Genomic DNA, 14,803 nt, shown 5'->3' on the forward strand with positions numbered 1-14,803 from the left:
TTGACATGTAGCATCCCTGGCTCCCTTTCGGGGAACGAGCCTTGTCGTAATCTGATAAGAAGAAAAGTCATGTAAAATGCAGAAGGCCCTCCTGCGTAATGCGGGTAATACAGGTAGCAAAGTGATGGGGACAGGGCGGCACAGGACGTGAGTGACGGGCTCAGAAAAAGGTAGAAGGACAGGTACATGGACAAAGGTAAGCTTTGTCCCCTGTCTTCCAGGAAACTGAAAGGAAAGCATTAAAGTGCATCGTGGTAAAAGCTCTTTATGTTTAAAACTAGTATGTCTAGTTCAGGGGTGTCAAATTGCCGGCCCGCAGGCCAGACGCGTCACGATGAAACCGTGCCCACTCCATTGCCGGCCATGGGGAAAAAGCTCCGATACGTCGCGCGACGTCACGTGATGTCACGAGTTTGACATGTCTGGTCTAGTTTAATAACTAGAAGGACTAGAGGTGACATGATAGCAGTCTTCCAATGTCTAAGGGAGTCAAGCTATTCTCCAAAGCACCTGAGGGCAGGACAAGAAGCAATGGGTGGAAGCTTATCAAATAGAGATTCAACCTAGAACTAAGGAGGAATTTCCTGAAAGTGAAGACAATGAATCAGTGGAACCGCTTGCTTTCAGAAGTTGTAGGTGCCCCATCACTGAAGGTTTTTAAGAAGAGACAGGACAACCATTTGTCCAGAATGGTACTGGGTCTCCTGCTTGAGCAGAGGGTTAAACTAGAAGACCTCTAAGGTCCCTTCCAATGCTATTATTCTATGTTCTGTGTTATCTTCATTTGCTTGTAGATCAGACACTGGAAGGTCTGAACGGTGGAGTTAAAAAGGCTTGACACGGATTGTGGCAGTACAGTTGAAGGTCTGTTGTTTTGTGAGCAACACCTGAGATTCAATTGCACCACCACGGCCCCATCATGCCTTTTTAGACGCCACCCTACGGATACCTCTGGAGGATACTGTAAGGACCGTCATGGTATTATATGGCTTTTATTGTTCTTAAAAGGTTGTATTGCTTTGCTATTTTTATATTGTTTTTAATATTGCATTTAATTGTTTGCGAGCCATATCTTTGAGATGGGTGGCTACATTAAATTGCAAGAAATAAGTAGGAAAAAGTTTTCCCTACAGCTCTCAAGTCTGCCACGAATGTGCAAATGGCTTCAAGGTTCTTTGCAGCTCTGAGTCCCACATGCCCGGTTGAACTGCTGCCTGTGCTTTCCAGACCCCAAAGATACAGAACAGTGGGACGAGAACTCATGAACTGAAACTTGATCTCCAAGAAACTCTGCAAGAGGGCCCTGGAAACAGTCTAATAAAACAAGAGGTGCCACATGCACGTCCCAATTCCCCGGAGAGGAATATTAATTTAAGCCAAGCGTTAAGTCGTGAAACTTGTGTAGGCTTCATTGGGAACCGTTTCTGCCTCCCAATTCAGAACTGTGTTCAACGTTCAGTGAGAATTTGGACTGAGCCATTTCTAATGGATTTTCATTTTTATAAGGGCTCCCCCACATGATAACTCCTCCACTGCCTCCTTCAAGGCTTGAATTATGGATGGTGCATTGTGACCTCCAGTTGAGTGAAAAGGAAACTGAGAATGGTCGATTTGCAAGAAAAATAATCCTCTGATATTTAAGGAGCATGACCTGCTCAAAGCCGATCCTGTTTAGATACCATCTAAGTTTCAGTGGCCTCTTTGCAACAGCGGCAACTCTCGTCCTTTGGTAATTGGTGCATAGGTTTTCCTCTTCGTAGTAGCTAACAACAAAACAGAACGGATTTGGGGGTTGTGCCATTTTCTACCTGATGGGAAAATGGAACAGAAAGCTACCTTGGCATGAATAATTCAAGACAGTTGTTGACTTTTTCCATTTTCCTCAAAACCTGTCAACCCCAGTGAGGAACTAAAGAACTTTAGCTACCAAACAGGAGAATGTGCCTGGATGGATTGAAACCATCTCAGAAGACTTGGGTTATTGGGTTGCCGTTTCAGACTAATAATTTCCTCTTATTATAACTGACATTCTCTGCCTCTCTTTAAATGCTGCTAGTGGAAGTCCCTACAACAAGCCCTTATCGCCCCCCAGGTCTTCCACTCAAGTTCCCTCCAGCCTTTTAGCGTAATAACTGCATTTGTAATTCATCCCAGGTCCCTCACCAGGTCAGTGAATTAGAGAGGCTTTGGCTTATTGGCAAAAAATGTGGGGATAGGGTTCCCCCTTTAGGGGAAATCTTGAACCTCCAAAAAGCTGAATGCAATTAGGCACAAATTCAGGAGAAATCACCGAACAACGTTTCTTAAGTTCTCATTTTGCAAAAAGAAGCATCTAAAGCTTGGCTTCCCTGATTTATAAGACAGAATGACCGAATGAGTTGGAAGAGTCCGTGCAAGGTCTTCTAGTCCAGCTCCCTGCTCAAGCAGAAGATCCTATAATTTTAAATTTCTAAATTTAAATTTAGACATCAGCAAGCATGTCTTTTTCATTGCTTTCCATTCTGTTCATTGCAATGACTTCCTTCCAATAGCCCCAGGAATGCAAATTTGCAGAGAATTGCATGTTATTTATTGATTTATTTTAAACCAACTACTGGTCAAAAATGGAGAATAGCACCGTGGGAAGGTAAAGAAACAAGCACAAACCAGATTAAAACATGTGTCCATAAATTTAGATTGGGAAAGAGAATGGCTAACCCAACAGCAAACATATCAGCAGATGGAAACCATCAGGCAAATAAAAATGTTTTTATTGGTGCTTAAGCATGTGATTTTGGCACTTGTCCATAATTCTCATTTAGAAATTTGAGCCCAATCCCAGTTCTTCTGTGCCTGCGCAGTGGACATGGAGAGTGCTTTTATAACACCAAGCATCCTAATGAATAAGATTGCTTTCGGAAAAACAGGCTATCAAGAATACGTAGTGTAGTCTCATTTTCTCAGAGGAACAGGAATGTGTAGTTTAATGAAAAGAAGGACTAAAGGTGACATGTTAGCAGTGTTCCAATATCTCAGGAGCTGCCATAAAGAAGAGGGGGTCAAGCTATTCTCCAAAGCACCTGAAAGCAGGACAAGAAGCAACGGATGGAAACTAATCAAGGAGAGAAGCAACCTAGAACTTCCAGACAGAACAGTTCCAATTAACCAGTGGAACAGTTTGCCTCCAGAAGTTGTGGGTGCTCCAACACTGAAGGCTTTTAAGAAGAGACTGGACAGCGGTTTGTCCAGATTGGTATAGGATCTCCTATTGGAGCAGGGGGTTGGACTAGAAGACCTCCAAGGTCCCTTCTAACTCTGTTATTCTTGGACGTCTCTTACAAAGGCTCCCATTAATGAAGGAATAAGTTGACATAAAAGGAGGAAGCTCACTGGACTTGTGTTTCCATAATTCCCAACTATACTTCTTAAGAATTCTGGAAGCCTGCAGACCATAGCTGAATGAAAATGGCCATAAAGAGTGAACATTAGCCTGTGTTGTGCAGATGTTTATTTGCTAGCAGGTTTCATTGTCTTCCAAAGAACTTGTTCCTAAGTGAAAACTACAGAGGAATAAAGACATAAATCCGATCTAAAGTATAACTTCTCCCCAGAAGTAGTAAAGTAGTAGAAACACCCCTTTTGAGACACGCCTGGCATATCTATTCAGAGAGCCGAGGTAACATAAAAAGAAACCTTTTTCTCTGGAGATGATTTTGTCCCGAGATTATCTGGAATGTCAGCGTTGCTAATTATACGATTGTTTCTGCTTGAACTTGGAAGTTTCAAGGTCACATTCTTGCCTCTCGGCCCAGCCTTTGTCAGAAGAAAAATAGCATCCGTTTCATTTTCCCGTGACTTTCCCTTATCTCTCGCCTCTCATTAAAAAGAAGAATGAAGAATGTTCAGTGACTCAGCATTCCATAGCCAAATATCTCCTAAACCTGTTGAACTCTACGCCTACATGACCGGTGGTGTGCTGGTATGAAATGATGGGAGTTGTGATCCAACATGTATGAAAGACATGGAAGGAAGGGAGGGAGAGAGGGAAGGAGGGAGGGAGGGAGGGAGGAAAGAGGAAGAAAGTAGGAAGATATTTTTATTTTTATTACATTTGTTTGCCATCCATCAATCTGCAAAGTAATTCTGGGCAGCTTACAACATCAAAATAAAGCCACAGATATACATACAAATGTATAAAATCCCAAGATATTATATGAGTAGTTATGGTTCCAAAGAAAATCTAAATGATGCCAGCATACAGTACCTAGGCATCTGGCACAAACCACAATGCTCTCACATGGTCTACAACAGGGGTCTTCAAACTTGGCCCTTTTATGACTTGTGGACTTCAACTCCCAGAATTCCTCAGCCAGGCAAGAGTTGAAGTCCACAAGTCATAAAAGGGCCATGTTTGAAGACCCCTGCTCTACAACATCACTGTGCAAATAATATTAATAATGTAGTATGCATAAGTTGCAGATGAGTGATTCACATAGTTGTGTGAATAGAATTCGCACAACGGAATATCTCAGATATGGCTCCTTTGGTCCAAACTCTTTGCCTTTTACTCTATTATTTACTTTACGTTGTATTTGATGCACATCCCCTTCAGTTTGCACCTGATCGTGGATTTACAATGTTGCATTTTCAAATCAATGTGTAAACCAAACTAAGTTCTTAAGGGTCTAAATGCTGCAATGCATTTGATACTTTTTTTAAAAAAAAAAAAGGGAAAAGGCAAATATTGAACAAAAATGCATAGCATACAGGAAATTGGTTTCTAAAATAAATAGCACCGTCAGCAATATTCCAAGTAAAAAATGCACGTATTTGGAAAAATGTTTACTAAATTATAGCATGAATCACGCTTAAGATAGAATGAGAAACTGAGAGAAAATGAATTGAAGGGATTTGTAAACATGAGGATCCAGGAAAGTCAAAACTGATGGAGATGTTGTTCCTTTCTTGTAATAAAACCCAAAATTCACGATTGGGGATATTAATCTCGTGGTAAAGATGAAGCACCTGATGCCATTATAATCGGGGGGGGGGGGAGTAGATAGGTACCTGTATTGGGAGGGAGGAGAAGGCTCCTCTTACTTTCAGAACTTTTACAAAGGATTTTTAATCTGTTGTCATGACAACAGATGTACCATTTAAAGTAATTATTGGTGAATAACAAAACAACCAGGAATTAGAGATAAAAGGCCAGAGAGACGTTTGTTATTCATAGCTAAAGCACTTTCTGAATTAAATAGGTTGGTTTCAGTCTGCATGATGGAAATGGGACAAGACGCTCAAAACAACTGGAGTCACCAGCAAGCAGCACAGGGCTCCCTAATTTTATTCCAAGGTTCAGACAAATGGCTCCCTTATCCTCTCTGGATCCTTTGAATTCTGAAAGTTGGGCTCAACTTTGGAACAAGTTCATTGTCTTATCTTTCAGTTCTAGGCAATCCGTCAGACAGAAGCCCTCTCAGATAAAAAAAAACGGCGCTTCCCATTGACCTCAGCGAAGGTCCATGTGTCGGAAGCTCCTTGGCTTGGAGGCTTCTATTACGGCCCACTTTCTATTGAACGTGATAACAGTGTCTCTCATGAGACAATATTAATCAGCCTCCAGATAACCCCAGGGCTGGTCTTGCTTTGGGCTTGGTTCGTGGATGCATCTTAGAGTTGTCCAACTTCACTAATGCCTTGTTTCCTCTCTGGGTCTGCAACTAGGTTATCTCTCCCTTTCATTCTGGTAGAGAGTGATAACTTTGCGTTCCTTTGTAGTTTTGGCTTAAGTTCCTGTCCTCTGCTCCTTTGGGGCTATTTTGATTCGGATTTAGGTTTCTGCAAGAGTTTTATTTCCCATTGCCTTGTGGATGGAGCTGCAAAGGCCTAAAGATTTGGTAGATGGACCTTGTGACCGATGCCCACATGTTCTGGCGGTGAAAACTCACATTTAGAATAGAATAAGACCGTTGAAATTGACTTTACAGAGCCCCCAAAATCAGGACATACAGTAGATGGCAGCCAGGAGGGGCCAAAAACTCCCAACGCTTGGCTATCAATGAAGCCAGCAACCCAAGAGACCTTCCTTCAGCTGAGGACCACGGAGCTGGAATGACTTGGCTCATGTTGTTTGCAGCACAGCAGCTGTCCACCAAGTTCTCGGTTGACCAGGATGAGCTAGAAACTAACTTGTAAGCACGTTTTCTACCAAGCAGGGCCAACAACCCAACCCTGAGCCTGTTGTGCTGTGTTGATAAACCCGTTTGTGGTGTTCTTCTCTCCCCCGCTGGACGGTTTCTATCAGCCCACCCATCAGTGTGGGAACGTGCAGGCCAAGGAAACGACATGAAGATGACAGGATGAGACAAAGAGAGAAATAAAAAAAGGCAGGGAGGAGGAGGAGGAGGAGGAAGGCAGAACGGAGTGCTGGCCAGGGAGCCCAGAGAGTGCTCCAGTCCTTTGGGAGGCACAGCTGTGACCCCTGAAAGGGGGGGAGGCTTGATCCTGCACACAGCGCCTCTTGCTGCAACTGCAGTGGGCTGCCAGCAAGCAGGCATCTTAATAAATATGCGTGTCGTTCTCGGTCACGTGCTTCCTTTTCACATGCCCTCTGCAACAGACACTGTAACCCTGGACCGTTTCCCAGTGCGAAGAAAGGGACTCCATGTTCTTCGGAGTTAAGGAATATGGACATACTTTTTTCCCCCTCTTGCGCAGGAATCTTGAAGGGGAAGAACGGATGGGGAAATAATAACGTTACTTCAAGTGTCTTGTGCAAGGGGATTGATCTCTTTTTTCCATCACAATTACTGCGATTTATTAAAGCCTGGAAAGGCAAAACTTACCTTAACCATTACCTAGTAATTGGCACACTAAACACCATATACACTATTATTAAGTTATTAAGCAAATTACACTCCATTTGCAAGCCATCTGTGCTGAGCTGTGAAGGACACGAGCTGGAGGTGGGGGGGATTGGATCCCACTAACTGCGATGCGAGGCACCCGTGAATGCCACATGCCGGTCCATACAAACAAACCAGTAATCCTCTGGGAAGCAATCAAAGATCTTGACACAAAACAAGTGCCCAGCTTTCAAAGCTGGCGATCCCAAGGGAAGGGGTAAACTAGCTAAGCCATGGATTAAACATGATTTGCTTTCTACATATGCTTGGAGCACCTAAACATAGGCCAGTTGCCGAGATAATTCAGGAGAGCTTTTGTACAGCTTCACATTGTGTGCAAATTGGGCCCCTCCCTGGACCAGGAGATCTTGCTCATGGTCACTCATGCCTTATTGCCTCTTGGATGGACTACTGAATGTGCTCCGTGTGGGGAGATCTTTGAAGAGCATCTGGAAACTGTAGTTCAGGGGTAGTCAACCTTGGCTCTTTTATGACTCGTGGACTTCAACTCCCAGAATTTCTGAGCCAGCTGTGCTGTGCTGGCTCAGGAATTCTGGGAGTTGAAGTCCACGAGTCATAAAAGAGCCAAGGTTGACTACCCCTGCTATAGTTGGTACAAAATGTAGCAATGTGGGCAGTAACTATTTCACCTCCTTCATCTGTCCAAACGACTTCATCTTTTCACTGGAGGTCCTTAAGAAGAGACTGGACAGCCATTTGTCTGAAACAATATAGGTTCTCCTGCTTGAGCAGGGGGTTCGACTAGAAGACCTCCAAGGTACTTTCAACTCTATGATTCTGTTATACTCCTGGGGTGGTTTCAAATAATCAAATGGAGAGATATTTTGCAGGTGGTCTTATGATTTTTGGAAAGAGGCCATCTAAATAAGCAAATTCAACTTCATTTGGGATACAAATTTTAATGCAAACCTAGAACACATGTCTATTACACTACTTTGACAAAGATACCTCTTTGTGGCCTCTCATGTAATACCCCAGTAAAAAAAAGATGCTGAGACTCTAGAAAGAGTGCAGAGAAGAGCAACAAAGATGATAAGGGGTCGGGAAGCTAAACTGTATGAAAAAACAGTTGTGAGAACCAGGTATGTCTAGTCTAACTAAGAGTAGGATTAGGGGGTGACATAAAAGCCATCTTCTAGAACTTGAAAAACTGCCACAGAGAAGAGAGGATCAACCTATTCTCCGAGCAAGAAACAACAGGTCAAAACTCATCAGAGGGAGATGCAACCTGGAACTAAGGAGGAATTTCCTGACAGGGAGAACAATTAATTAGTGGAACTGCTGGCCTCCTGGAGTTGTGGGTGCTCCATCACTGGAGGTTTATAAGAGATTGGACAGACATTGTCCAGGAGGGAATAAAGACTCCTGCCCTGGACAGGACTTGAAGAGCTCCTTCCAGCTTTATGGTTCCATGAAATACCCAACAGGAAGTCACAAGTGATTGAGCATCCTCAGGGAATCAGGAAGCCATTGCATCTCTCCATGTGAAGGGGAGAATCTTGTGTTTGTTTCAGCCGAAGCTGAAGGGAACAGGAGGGAGACTCAAGTGCCTGTGGGCAACAGTCGTGGGGCGCATTGGTGCCTCTGCTCTGGATGCTACACACATTCTCCAAGAACAGTGCCAAGGTCTGGATCTAAGGTCTGGGTCTTCTGCCTGTCACATCTCCAGAAAGGATGGGTGGACAGAGACAGTCCTCGGAAGAGAAATGGAGAGATCACAGGGCAGCAGGACAGGGAGTCATTTCCCCAAAGTTCACTGACCGCATCGCACAAGCACATTCCTTGGGGAGGGGTGGAGAAGCACAGTCCTGAGGCCACGAAAGAGGAAGCGGTCATCTGGGCTGGAGGACTGCTGCAAGAGGCAAAATGCATTTCTAATGACTAAGGGGGAAAACACCAAAGACCGTGCAGATTGGGAAAAACAGAGATGGGCCACCAAAAGAGATGGCAAGGGCCTACAGGGAAGGTGCTTAAGATCACGTATGCAAAACATCCCGTGTTTCATGCAATTCCCAGAACCTCCTCCACCCACCAGTAGAAGCAGGCAGGGCCTAGAGTTTGAGTAGAGTGTTCAGAATTGGCAACAGTGCCTTGTCCTTTGGAACGCACCTCGACACATGTCAACACTCGGTCTGCCTTGTTGCTGGAGTTGAATGCCTCCCCCGCCCGCAGATGCCACTGGAGAGTTTAAAAGGCAAACGGCAAACTCAAACCTTGCAAATGTTTAAGGAACCATTCCAACTCTGAGAAATGCCTTGCCTTCCAGCCCTTGGGGGGGGGGAACAGGCTGTTTTGGAGATATTTCTCCAGATATTTGGAGATATTTCTCTCCAATGTATTGGAAAAGAGGCTGATTGCATTGCTTTTGACAAGTGGGCAGCCTTAGAATTCATAAAAGAAATTATGACAATAACGATGATGGGGCTGATAGAATTTGCAATTGTTGAATTCTAAGGGAGAATGGTTTGGTCCACCGTTCTCCCTGGAGCATATGTTTTGGAGTTAAGGGCTCCCCTTTTGCCCTAGCATTGATGAATAGAACTTTGTGTGTTGTACACATGTGAGGTGTGAGGTCTCCTGGCAGCCAAGAGGTGGAAACAAATAAACTCCAGAGGTAAAATGAGCCAAGATACCAAAAAAAAAAAGAGAGAGTTCAGAGGAAATTTGAATTGCTCTGTTTCCTTTGCTGTGCTGTGCATGTCAGTCCCTCAACAGCCCCAAATCATTTCAGCTTCCTGAAGTTCATCAAGTAGATGTCTCAAGTGCTATTCCTAGAAACAAAAAAGCCCGGATATTTATAGACCTTGGAAAAAGCTCGGCTGAGCAGAGGACCTTGGAGTTCCTCAGGATGTGGTGGCATTGTCCCCTGAGCAGGGCGTGACAGAAAGCCAGCCCTCGTTTTAAGTGGAGGCAAGCACAACAAAGCGTGTTTACTACAGAATAAAAGAACTTCATCCAACTTTGTGGCCAGGGGAAGAGATGTGGTGGGATTGGTCTCTGGGGCTCCATATCTGCAGTGATCTGCTCTCATCTTGGGCTGGCCATCCCAGCACCACAAAGTATGGAGACAGCGTCTCAAAGATCAATATGTATCCTTCCATCCCCTTGCCATCATAACTGAGGAAGCTTTTTGGATGAGAAGCAAAATGTCTTCTTCCTCCTCAGTGAAAAAACAGTCCAACTGCCTTTTGAAAAAGCACCTTTGAGACAATTATGACCTGGATGACGGAGAATCTCCGCAGACATATGGAAACACGGATTGCCTAGAAAACAGTCTTTGCGGCTGTAGCCTCTTTCAGATGCAGAAATAAAGTAATGGATAAGAGGAGAAGGGACTCTTCAAGCATCTGTGGGAACCTGGATCCTCTCTTGGAGAAAAGAGACAGCCTGCACAGGAAGACGCTGGAAACCAAATGTGTGGGAAGCTGAAAAAGACTAATAACAGAAATCCCCAGAGCGTCTGCTTGTTTGCAGGAAGCATTATCTGCCCAGCTTCAAGCTTTAACCCCTCTGTGGGCTGGATGCTCTGGAGAACATCTAGCAGAGAGCTTCCTGTCCTGGCTACCTCTCTCCTGGCCACAAGCAACTTTTTGTGAGTTAAACTCCCTGGATGGGAGAAAAAGACGCACAGCCAATTTAAGGAGCCCTGGTGGCACAGTGGTTAGAATTCAATACTGGGGCAAGAGAGGAGCCCTTAATCACAAAATGCATCATTCAGAGGGAAGGGTGGACCTAATCATTCTCCCCTAGAATTCAAGAACTGCAAAACCTAATTAATTGGGGGACACGAGTCAAACTCTGTCACATCAGGGTTCTGAAGGAGCTGGCAGATGTTATCTCAGAACCATTGCACCACATCTTTCAAAAATCCTGGAGCACCGGGGAAATACCTGAGGATTGGAAAAGGCTGATGTGGTTCCCATCTTCAAGAAAGGGAAAAAAAACGGACCCAGGAAGCTACAGACCAATCAGTCTAAAATCAATACCTGGGAAGATCTTGGAAAAGATAATCAAAAAACAGATCTGCGAGCAACTAGAAGCAAAGTTATAACTAGCAGCCAGCATGGGTTTGTTAAAAACAAATGATGCCAAACCAATCTTATTTCATTCTTTGATAAAGTGACTAAATTAGTAGACCAGTGAAACACTGTGGACATAGTATACTTAGATTTCGGTAAGGCATGTGACAAAGTAGACCACAACCTGCTGCTTGGTAAGCTAGAAAAAGATGGAATAGACAACATCACCACCAGATGGATCTGTAGCCGGCTGGCAAATCGTACTCAAGGAGTAGTCCTCAAATGGCACCACATCCACATGGAGAGAATAAGCAGTGGGGTACCACAAGGTTCTGTCTTAGGCCCAGTACTCTTCAATATCTTCATAAATGATTTAGATGAGGGAATTGAAGGGGAACTCATCAAATTGGCAGATGTCACCAAACTAACAGGGGTAGCCAACACCCCAGAAGACAAACTCAGGATCCAAAAAGATCTTGAGAAACTTGAAGAATGGGCCCTATCCAACAAAATGAGTTTCAATGTGGAGAAAAGCAAAGCTTTACATTTAGATAGGAAAAATCAAAGGTACAAATATAGATTAGGCAACAGTAATTGTGAGAGGGACATTGGAGTCCTAGTGGACGATCACTTAACCATGAGCCAGCAGTGTGCAACAGCAGCCAAAAAAGGTAAAACAATCCTGGGTTATATAAACAGAGGCATAGAATCAAGATCATGCAAGGATGGACCTCAACTCTGGGAATTCTGTGAGTTGAAGCCGACACATGTTAAAGTTGCCAAGTTTTAAAATCTCTGCTCTACTCTAACAAGCTGTTGAATCGCTCTTACATAGCAAGCTTTGCGCTGTACTCCAAACGCCCACTTCAAAAGTTACTGGTTGGGCATCATCCTGGGAATTGTCCTGCCTCTGAGTCTGTTATCTGTGTGGCTACTTGTAACAATTAAGATAAAAAAGGCAACGTGTGAGTTCTCTTCTCTGACCCCTGATAAAGGATGCTGCTGAGCAGTTGCATTGCTAGCTCATTAGCAAAATGTCATGCTGATGATCTAGCATGCAACAGCTCAGCCTACTTCTTTATCTGGGTCCCCAAGCTATTAACAAGAGAGGTCAACAGACCATCTATAAGGCTAGTCCATCAGCCTAGAGATGATAGACTCAAATTATCTCCACCAGAGGTTCAACTGTCAGAAGTTGAGAACAAGTCATAGATAAGATATGCTATCAAGTTGTCTCTGGGTGCTACAGTTCGTACTGCTTACCCCAGTGCTTTTCAACTTTGGCAACTTTAAGATGTGTGGACCTCAATCCCCAGAGCCAACCAACCTCTTTTAAAATGGGTAGACGTCAACTCTCAGAATTCCTTAGCCAGCATATCATTATTATGCAATTTGTGTTTCACTGGGTATGTTATAGGTCACCAGGCAAATTCACACTGCAATCTAAACAACTTGCATCATAAATGACCTAATTTGTGTCATTTTTTGCAAAATCTCATGAAATAAGGGACACAAGTGTGGCTTGGACTCAAAGAGCAGGAGGAGGAGGAAGAGGAGGAGGAGAAGGAGAAGGAGAGGATGATGATGATGATGATGATTGTGGTTCAGGCTGGACACCTCCACCAGCACCTCCTTCCTGCAAATGTAATGGGTTCAGATCCCAGAATTCTCTGCCAGGGGTTCTTCTTGTTTCAAAAACAATTCATGGTAGGCCTCCTGGAGACAACCCACTCTAGCATTTTATAGTGCTTTCCAGCCATCACTGTAATGAGATAAGAACTGTCTGGATGAGTGGTGTATCCCAGCAGAAAGAACTAGATAACCCCCACCACCACCACCTCAAATTACAAATCTGTAGACTCTTCCAATTATTGAAAGGGTGTGTTTACATTTCCAGCTATATACAGCCTAGGTATTCTGAGCTGTTACTCCAGAACTACAGAACTTACTTCCCCAGGCAATTTGCCAAATTCATATCTATTTGTGGCCATTATTGCATAACTGGTGTGTACACACACACACACACTACTATATGTTTAGTTTTCCACCTCTACCTCCTTGATGCAAGATTTTAAAGTCCTATCAGTGTTTCTCAACCATGGCAGCTTGAAGATATGTGGGCTTCAATTCCCAGAATTCCCCAGCCAGCAAACACCATCCTAGATCCTTTGTGTGTACAGGTAGTTCTCAACTTACGACCGGTTCAAAGTTATGACTGACCCAAAAAAGGAAACTTATAACCTGATTCAAAGTTCCAACAGTTGGGCCCCTTCGTTGGTCATGTGATCAGGTACGTGGCAATAAAGCCACGTTTACAGCCATTTGCAGTATCCCACAGGCACGGGACGGCATTCTACAATGGTTTGCTGAAAACCAGCATTTCCCATTTTTGGCAAAACAGCTCCCATAGCAAACCGTTGGTTCTCTCTTAACAACCGCAGCACTCGCTAAACAATCATGATGATTTGCTTAACAACCTCTGCAAATAACATCATAAAATTGAGTCAGTCCCATGACGGTTTATGACTGTTACAACATATGAGTGTAATAGGGCAACCAAGCTGGGTTTAGCCAATCAAACCCTCTTTACTAGATCAAGTCTTCCCTATCTGGGTCAACTGCTAATGGCCATCTTGGTTAGTTCAACATAAGGCTTGGGGTTTAGACAACTACTACAGGATGATCTGTTCTCCAATTGCCTCCCCATTAGATCTGAAAAAGTGGGCTCCCACCAAGTTCTCTGTCTTAACAAAAGTAATCTAGTAGGTTCTCAGAAGTGGACCTTCTTAATTGTTGCTCCCCTTCTCTGGAATAGCATCCATGCAGAGATTCAACCTACTGCATTACATTTGCGGGTGTTAATGTTTGCTATTTTATCACCTTTCCTAGTTCTGGTCCTGTTTTCCAACGGCAGGGTTACAAAATGCTCACGGGCAGCTGCTGATCGGCATGCTTGCAAACCTTGTAAAATAAATCAGTGAAACCTACCTTAATGAATTAAACAGATCCAAGTTGGAGAAAGCTGATTTAGAGGTTTCAGTGGTTTTAAAGTTCCTTACCCCATCCAAACAGAGGATCCTTAATGAAAATCAACACATGTTTGCAATTTAGGATTAACACCAGCTGCTGATGGTAGCCCTTGATTAACAAGCATTCCTTTAGTGACTGTAATTACAACAGCACTGAAAAAAGTGACTTTATGACCATTTCTCCCACTTATGACCTTTGCAGCATCCACGTGGGGGGGCTGGTCATATGATCAGAATCTGGACCCTTGGCAACTAGCTCCTACATATGACGGCTGCATCGTATTTATGACGGACGTAGTGTCCTGGGGTCATGAGATTCCCCTTTTGCGGCTTTCTGACAATCAGCCACTGGGGAAGCAGACTCACTTCACAACCGTGTTACTAACTTAAGAACTGCAGTGATCCACTTAGCAACGGTGGCAAGACAGGTCGTAAAATGGGACAAAATTCACATAACTGCCTTGCTTAGCAACGGAAATTTTGGGCTCGGCTGTGGTTGTAAATTGAGGAGTACCTGCGTCCTGCAGAGAGGAAGTCCATAAGATCAAGAGAGTGCCCAGGACTATATGGCTGAACCCACCCTGCAGTGTTTCTCAACCTTGACAATTTTAAGGCATGTGGACTTCAACTCCCAGAATTCCACAGCCAGCAACGCTGGCTGTGGAATTCTGGGAGTTGAAGTCCACATGCCTTAAAATTGACAAGGTTGAGAAATACGGTGACTTGAGGGTTGTTGTTGTTTTTTTTAACCCCAGCAGCCTTATCCTCCTTCTGTGTTAAGAACAGGCAAAAAAAGTTGGAAATAGAAAAATGTACGGATATGGAAAAGAGCCGACAGCAAAATCTTTCT

Source organism: Protobothrops mucrosquamatus, unplaced genomic scaffold (genome assembly GCF_001527695.2).
Source record: "Protobothrops mucrosquamatus isolate PMUCROS unplaced genomic scaffold, P.Mucros_1.0 scaffold_50, whole genome shotgun sequence".
In the NCBI taxonomy this organism is placed as follows: domain Eukaryota; kingdom Metazoa; phylum Chordata; class Lepidosauria; order Squamata; family Viperidae; genus Protobothrops; species Protobothrops mucrosquamatus.